Here is an 8,606-nt window from a genome sequence, read left to right on the forward strand (position 1 = left end):
AAGGGTAAAACATAAACCCTAATGATGTAAATTCAATCATGAACAATAAAATAAGAGGTGTGTACCTGATTAGCAGTCACCACACCAGAGAGGGAAGTAGACGTCATGTTCGTCAGATTGGTCTGGTTCCCCTTTAGGATGTATCTTCTTGATGGTAGTACCGAGTTCTTTAGGGTTGAAGAACTCGTAGTAATGGAGAGAGAGGAGGGGCGATATTGAGTGTGATGTTATGAATGTCTAACCCTAATCCCTCTCTAGTAATCTCCTTATATACACCCAAGGGGAAACCCAATTAGTTAATTAGGGTAATCTGGCCCATCAACAATTACCAACTAATTTATTATAGGTTTTAATATATTTTGATCCATATTATATAAATGACAATGATGGCTACTAGATTAAATATATAAATAAAATATTTAATCTTACATTCTCCCACTTAGCCGAATAATCATTTATCATGAGTATTAGATTAGTCTGATCAGAAGTTAATACTCATTTTAGCCTTAAACAAGTACTATAGCAGAGAAATACAGCCGTTGAATCATTATGCGACTCAGGACCCCCATTAGTCATACTATAGCCTTAATTTAAAACCTAACAGGTATGATCAAAATACAAACAAGCCCTTTAGCATTTGATTTGTATTTATAGTTGTCTATATGTCATTACACCGGCAGAACATATGTAAGAGACATACAAAATCAAACTGATGAGGAATATTAAAAGTTAATCATTCATAGTACGATATGCAGTTGTACATAGTCATCAATAAACCCGTGATTATTATAAGCGCTTACATAATAGTTATCGGTGATAGACTTTTAGTTATAGGATCCTTAAGCATATCATGAATGCATTCGATACAAAGATTTAGTTTCCTCAATTCGTTCATAAACGAATAATTAATTGTGTATCGAAATTTAATGCAGCACCTCTCGAACTGTTACTGTTCAAGGAGACATGGTAGCTGACTTTATCACAATAAGTCTTCAATATATTAATCACATGAAGTTAATAAACTTATGAGTCCACTGATAAATTTTCAACAACATTTAGTGACTATATTATGTCGTTATAACTTAGGTTGTTATTATCAGTTTATTATGTCTCCTCCATAAGATAGGTTTTGTCTGCTGACATAAAGATATACCCGAAATTACATTTTGTCATCTTTGAATATTACAAAGTTAGAGTAATAAACCGGTTTTAATTCTCACTTCTTCTTTAAATTATAGTCTCTCGTTTCCTTTTATAGATATTTTAATACTCCATAAGATGCTTCACATTAATCTAGACATATCTAGTGTGTTGCAATGTGAGTAATATCTAAACGAGTATAGACTTAAACTTACGTAAGGCTTCTAATTAATGAAGCGTAAGAAATAATCTCATTTATCCTATTATCCTCTAAAGGAGAGCAGTACTGTTTGTTACATATGTAAGGACCAATTTAATGTTAAACTTATGGAACGGAAGTAATGTCCCATTTGGTCTATCTCAACATGTTATGATATCTATTATGTAAGAGATATCTCTGAGATCTATTATATCAAAGTTTGTGTTAACAATGCTTTGACTTATGTAACATATACCTGTCAAAAGAATATCATCTATATAGACAAGTTTAATTTAGTTGCTCCCACTCATCTTGAGGTAGGTACATTAATCCACTTGGTTGTTGATGAAAATAATTACGTTAAGATTTCATCACATTATGATGTTTGCATTAACCCATACATGGATTTTATTGGCTTATAGACAAACTGTTCTTTAACCTTAAGTTTAGAACTTTCAAGTTGTTTTATGAACATGTAAATATGTCAGCCAGTTGTTAGGGAAAGTTGTTTTAATGTTCATCTAATGTAGCTCAAAACTATTATAAGCTACTAGAACAGTGATGATCTTCAAAGAAATCTTTGATAATTTATCTCTTTCTAAGTATAACCTTTGACAATCAATCATGCTTCTTAGTGTCTTAACGTTAACATATTAGGATTTGGTTTAGTTATGAACACTCTTAGGTAATTCAATCAAATCCCAAACGTTATATGAACACATAAAATCAGTTTTACTAGAAAACAGTTTTATTCCATTCAGAAGATTGATTAACACTAATGGCTTAATTAGAAGAGATAGGATCGGTAAACTTTTCCAAAATCCATTTCAACTCCAAATTAGGGAGGTTATGTAATCATCAAAGTTAGTAGGTTTTTAAACATAGATGACCTCCTGAGTTGATTATTGGGTTTGTTAGAAGTTTCAGTTTTATGGATTAGCTCTTGATTAGGTTTCTATTATTTTCAGGATTATAAGTTTGTAAGAGTTGGTGCAGTATGGTGTACAAGAGGTGTAATCGGAGTTAAATTCAGTTAATGACAATCTTCCCCCCGCCTCTTGTATTCCTTGCAAGTCATGATAAGGACTTTGACTGCTCCCACTGACTTTAGAAATCTTTAGGAACTCAGCATGCTTAGGGTCAATATTTAATGACCAACAAATTCTAATAGAGAAACACAAATTAATGACGTTAATTGTTGTAGTTTCTCTTGTTGAGGATTATGTTAGTTTAGATGAGAAATCTAAGTGTGCCCACAATTAAGCAACAATGAAACTTTTGTAAGAGTAGCTTTAGATTTAAGGAGACAAGTTTTGATAGAACAGTGTCATATTGGAGCAGTGTCTTGGACAAGAGGTGTAAATTGAAGTAATATAAAGTTTTCACTCCCTCACCTTTTGCAGCTATTGCAAGTTATTATTAAGACACTTAATGCTCCCACTGATCTTTAATATCTCTAGAATGCTACAAGAGAAGTTTCAATGAGCTACGTGACGTAGGAACCTATCACATATACGTTAGACTTTATTTGATTCCTTTAATGTCCAGATATCATGAGAAACTTTAGGGACATATTTAATAGAAATCTTATTAAGTACATATATGAATAGATTTCTTTTAAAAACTGTGGGCCATATACGACAAAATTAGATACAAGTAGATAGTCTTTAAATGATAAATGAATTATGTCTGAATGTTCCATTTGGAATAAGTTCCACGAATGTCAATGAATGACTTATGATGGACCCATACTTATTCCTTGAGCCAAGTGATATTTAGGGCTATAACGTCATGATTTAAAAACACTTAGAATGAGATTAGATAAGAAATCATCCTCATTAACCATGTCATGATTTCTCATGAATTTTGGTTATAATGGATGAAATTTGTAAGTCTCATTTTCCTTCTGTCAAATTTTTCATTTGCATGATGACAAAAGTTGTGAAAGTGTAAGGTATCATCTAGTTTTATCTTAATAATGTTTCAATCCAGGTATTTAGAACAACTAAGATGAGAGTTTAAGATAAGTGTGACTTTATGTTGACTATGCAAACCTCATAACCTTCATAACATTGCTTAATTATGATACTATATTCTGATTAATACTCAGAATATATGTACGGTATCGAAAAACGTTGTTAGAAGATTGCTTATTATTGTTCTTATAGCCTTAACATTTAATCATGTCACTAACTCTCATTTTAGTTATTTGTTAACTTCTGGTAAGAAAACATTTAAAACTAGAGTGAAGTAATCATGTGTTAATAGGAATATTATAATTAGTAGACTTAAATATCTTTAATAAGTGACTATCTAATTAATTCATCCAACTGTTCTTTAGAATAAGGGATAGTCTCGTTGCTTATGTTTAGTCTAATGACATAATTATGCAGTGAGATTTTCCTTTGAAGAAACTTGGAGTTGGGATTTTGTACTTGTATTTTGTCAATGGACCTTAGAACAATCCTCTTTTAAAGTTTAAGTGGTTGTAGGGTGAGTAACAATTTATTTTCCAGCTTCAAACATTTATTTCTCTATACATATGTTGCTTATCAACACACTCATTATACTTTAGTATTGTTGAGTGTTATAGTTGATTTATAAGGCATCAAATTGTACAAGTGAAAAACTTAATATGGAATGTACTGGAAAATGTACTTATTTCCATGCGTAAGCCCTTAACTTTATGGGTCATGGTATTGTACATTATTATGTATTCACATATACCACTTAACTTTATAGTTTAGAATTTTAAAAGAAGGCATGCATCTTAGGAGTTCTAGTGATTGTTCCATATATAAGAAATTAGCCTTAGGAAAATCTTAATCTGAAATAACTTTAGTGATAGCATTATGTTAGAGAGTTCTTGATTATCATAAGAGACATCATGTTCGATTTGTCCTGATCATCATGCTCTAATTTTCTTCTTTATAATCTTTATCAGAAGAGAGCAATAGGATTATCGTGTCTTAAGAAATAATCAAGTATTTAATTTAAGAGCTAATTCCAATAGAAACTTTAAATAAAGCAAACATTTTGGGTTTAGGAATTAGAGTGGATGAGATATATGTAGAAGTAAATTATAGTGAGTAAAATTATGGGTACTTAAAATAAGGCAGACGAAATGATCATAAAATTAAGTAAGGATCATTAATATAAGGATCATTATGTGAAGAGATTGTGATATGTCTATTACTAACATCAAAATAATAGACTTAGTAAAGTCCTACTTAAACAAAGACAAATCAGCTTTGGCCAGAAGTGTAATCATTTAAGTATGTGTGCAAAGTAATCGTGACAAATCAGCTTTGGCCAGAAATGAGACAATCACTTTAGTTATGCACTTGTCAAGCATGCTAAACATAAATGAATTAAATCAGCTTTGGCCAGAATTAAGACATTTCACGTTTGTAATGCATACTTAACATAGCTTTTATAATACTTGAACAATAAATAGATGCATCAAATCAGCTTTGGTCAGAAGTGATACATCAGAAGCTCATTCAAGTTAAGCCATTTTGGTTTTGTAAAAGATTATTTGATCCTTAATAATTAACTAAGTATTTACAAAACCAATTATTAATTAGCTAAGTCTTAGTTCACATTAAAAAGCCTAAAGTAATGAGGTTTCGAGTGAGATCTCGACTCAGCTATGAGTTCTCGAGTGAGATCTCGAGTCAAGTCTCGACTCATCTGTAACATTATGAGGTCTCGACTCATTAAGGTCTCGAGTCGCAACCTCAGTGTCTCGAGTCGTAATCATGGTCTCGACTACTGTGTTTTATGAGATCTCGACTCAATGATGAAGTCTCGAGTCGCAACCACAATCTCGAGTAGTGAAGATTGAAGCCCTTAGTCGAAACCTCAGTGGTCTCGAGTCGAAACCTTATGGTCTCGAGTCGAAATCGTGGTCTCAAGTTGTAAAGATTGAAACCCTTTATGATTTCGAGTCGCAACCTTGTGGTCTCGAAACTCCTGATTAGCAGCTGATTAGTGTGATAATTTGAATCAGCTAATTTTAAGGGATTTGATTATAGTGTGAAAATATCTCTATCTATCCAAGTTAATTATTCGATTATAAATTAAAATAATATGTTATTCGAAACTTGGAGATAAAGCTACACAATTTTAGGATACATAATTATATTCTAAATCTATCCCTAACTAAGATTGATGTGAGAATTATGTCATCAAAAACGTAATGGGATATATATATATATATATATATATATTGTTTTTAAGATATCCTTCATATAAATTAAGGAAAAGAAAATAATTCCTATGTTATCAAAACTTAATTAATTTGCATCCTTCATGTATGAATACAGATATCCATGCCGCATTGAGTTATGAGGAACACATCTTTTGAGAAAATATAAGTGACATATTTAATTCATTAAAAGGTTAACACTTTGAAATTTCTATCAATTTTCTTCGTATTTAGAATCTGACTCATCAAAATATTTAACCAATTTGCAGAAAGTCAGAAAGTTTATAAATTTCTGCTATGGGCTTCGAAATTCCCTTTTCTCTGATGATGCTCCGTATTAAAATATTGTTTAATTATTATGGTTTCCATATTAAAAAAAAAAAAAACACAAAATTATGTATCATGATGAAACTGATATAATCAACATTGCTCTGATACCACATGTTGATTATATCATAAGAACAAGGGTAAAACATAAACCCTAATGATGTAAATTCAATCATGAACAATAAAATAAGAGGTGTGTACCTGATTAGCAGTCACCACACCAGAGAGGGAAGTAGACGTCATGTTCGTCAGATTGGTCTGGTTCCCCTTTAGGATGTATCTTCTTGATGGTAGTACCGAGTTCTTTAGGGTTGAAGAACTCGTAGTAATGGAGAGAGAGGAGGGGCGATATTGAGTGTGATGTTATGAATGTCTAACCCTAATCCCTCTCTAGTAATCTCCTTATATACACCCAAGGGGAAACCCAATTAGTTAATTAGGGTAATCTGGCCCATCAACAATTACCAACTAATTTATTATAGGTTTTAATATATTTTGATCCATATTATATAAATGATAATGATGGCTACTAGATTAAATATATAAATAAAATATTTAATCTTACACGCCACCCGTCACCCGCCACCCACTACGATCAGATCACCACCACCACTCACTACCGCCATCCACCTTTGGTTTTATTCTTTCGTCTTTTCCTACCTACCTAACAACATAACGTAATGGTTCATTCCATTCCTGTATGGTAACCAATCAAGACCACAGAATGGTAATGATTCATTTCATTTCTTTGTCAATTCCATTACATCGTCCATTCTATTCTCTCGTCCATTCCATTATCGCATTCCGAACAGACACTTAATTTCCTGTATTTTAGATAGATTACAGTGTAATTAGTAGTTACCATATATCTTGTATACAATTCTCCATATTTAAAGGGATATAATAAGGGAATGGAGATCACTGAACATTTCAACCATAAACACTTTTATGGTATCAGAGGCTTGACTCTCTAAACCCTAATCTCTCAACAAATCTTTCTTCGTTTTAGTTTTCTTGTCTTCGGCAGATCATGGGCAACAAACACTCTGCTACGACAGTCGATCCCAAGAGTCCCTCGTTACACCCAACCTACACTGTTACAAATATTCAATACAAGGTTAGAACTCTTGATGGTATCAAATTTACCTATCATAGGTATAATTATTCAAGTTGCATGCTTTAGCCTACAAAGTCTTAGATCATATTGATGGTACAACTCCTCCTAAAGAAACGGATGAAAGCTACGACCTATGGACATAAATCGATGTTCTTATTCTCCAATGGATCTATGCGAATTTGGCAAACGATGTACTTGCTCGAGTTCTAGAAACTGAAGCTACGGCTCGAGCAATATGGGTAAAACTAGAGCATATTTTTCTCAATAATAAAGGGTCTCGTGCAGCAACCCTTGAACATGAGTTCACAAATCTAACACTTGTGCGGGATGACTATTGTCAAAAATTTAAAAGTTGCCGATTAACTAGGAGACGTCGGATTTTGGATGAGTAAAGCAGGGCTAGTGTTACAATTGTTTGAGGACTTCCTTCTGAATATGATGTTGCTGCAATCATAAATCAGAACTCGTCTTCATGGGATGATGCAAGAACTATGCTATAAATGGAACAACAAAGGCAAGCAGCACGTCACAACCAAAATCAATCTCTAATGGTCAGTACTCAAAGCCGAACTCAATACGTTAACTCTCAAAACCAAAATCCAACTTCAAACTATATGCCATCCGACCCAAATCACGACCAAAACTACTCTTCAATCTGTCATGATCTTAATCCTTGTAGGGTTTGTGGTCGTGGAACTCAGTGGCGTGGCGGCCAAGGTCACGGCAGGAACAAACAACACTAGAATCAATTTTGGTGGGAAAATAATCAACAGGATCTACATGCCAAATACAATCAATGGACCGTACCATCGAGCCCATACCCGTCACGTCTTTGGGCTCCCACACAAGCCACCGACTTTTACGAGCATCAAGCCCACATGGTATATCAAAATCCAACAACCAATAAGCTCATACCCATCGGCCCATCCACCACCAGCGCAGATACAACCACCATCACAGGCCCAATACGACGACCCAGCTGCTCTCTCTGATTTAAGCCCAACATATTTGGGTACTGCTTTCTCTGCTATGCAATTGAACTATCAAGATCCAAATCGGCACATGGACACAAAATATCACAGCTAATGCAGGTAAAATAAGTTCTCCTATGAATATTTCCTCTAGCACTATCTTTGTTGGTATTTGAAAAAAAATGGCAATCACAGGAACCAGTAATGGCCTTTACGCTATATTCGATAAAACATATCTTTTAAAAATTATCCTACACTCCCCGCTCATTAACAAAGATTTACTTTCTGGTAGACAATTTACTTGTGATAATCAAGTTAGTGTCGAATTTGATCCTTATGGTTTTTCTTTGTATGATATTGATGTGTTGCAAACACATCCCAGTTTCCTTGTAATTTATGTATAATTAACATTAGGTTTTTGGCACCGTTTCCAGGGACACACATCTCTTTCGAGGATGACCCAAGTCGGGGATTTAGTCACTTTACTGCTTTCCTAGATTAGTTTGTTTTTTTTAGTTAAGAAAATTGAAAAAAAAAATATAAAACCCGAAAAATCCAAAAAAAAGGTAGTTTAGTTTCCATTTTTTGTTTATTTTTTTATGCACGCTCATTCTTCGGGCACACCCATAGATTCCCCATTTT

This window comes from Helianthus annuus, chromosome 17, assembly GCF_002127325.2.
Source record: "Helianthus annuus cultivar XRQ/B chromosome 17, HanXRQr2.0-SUNRISE, whole genome shotgun sequence".
NCBI classification, from domain to species: Eukaryota; Viridiplantae; Streptophyta; class Magnoliopsida; order Asterales; family Asteraceae; genus Helianthus; species Helianthus annuus.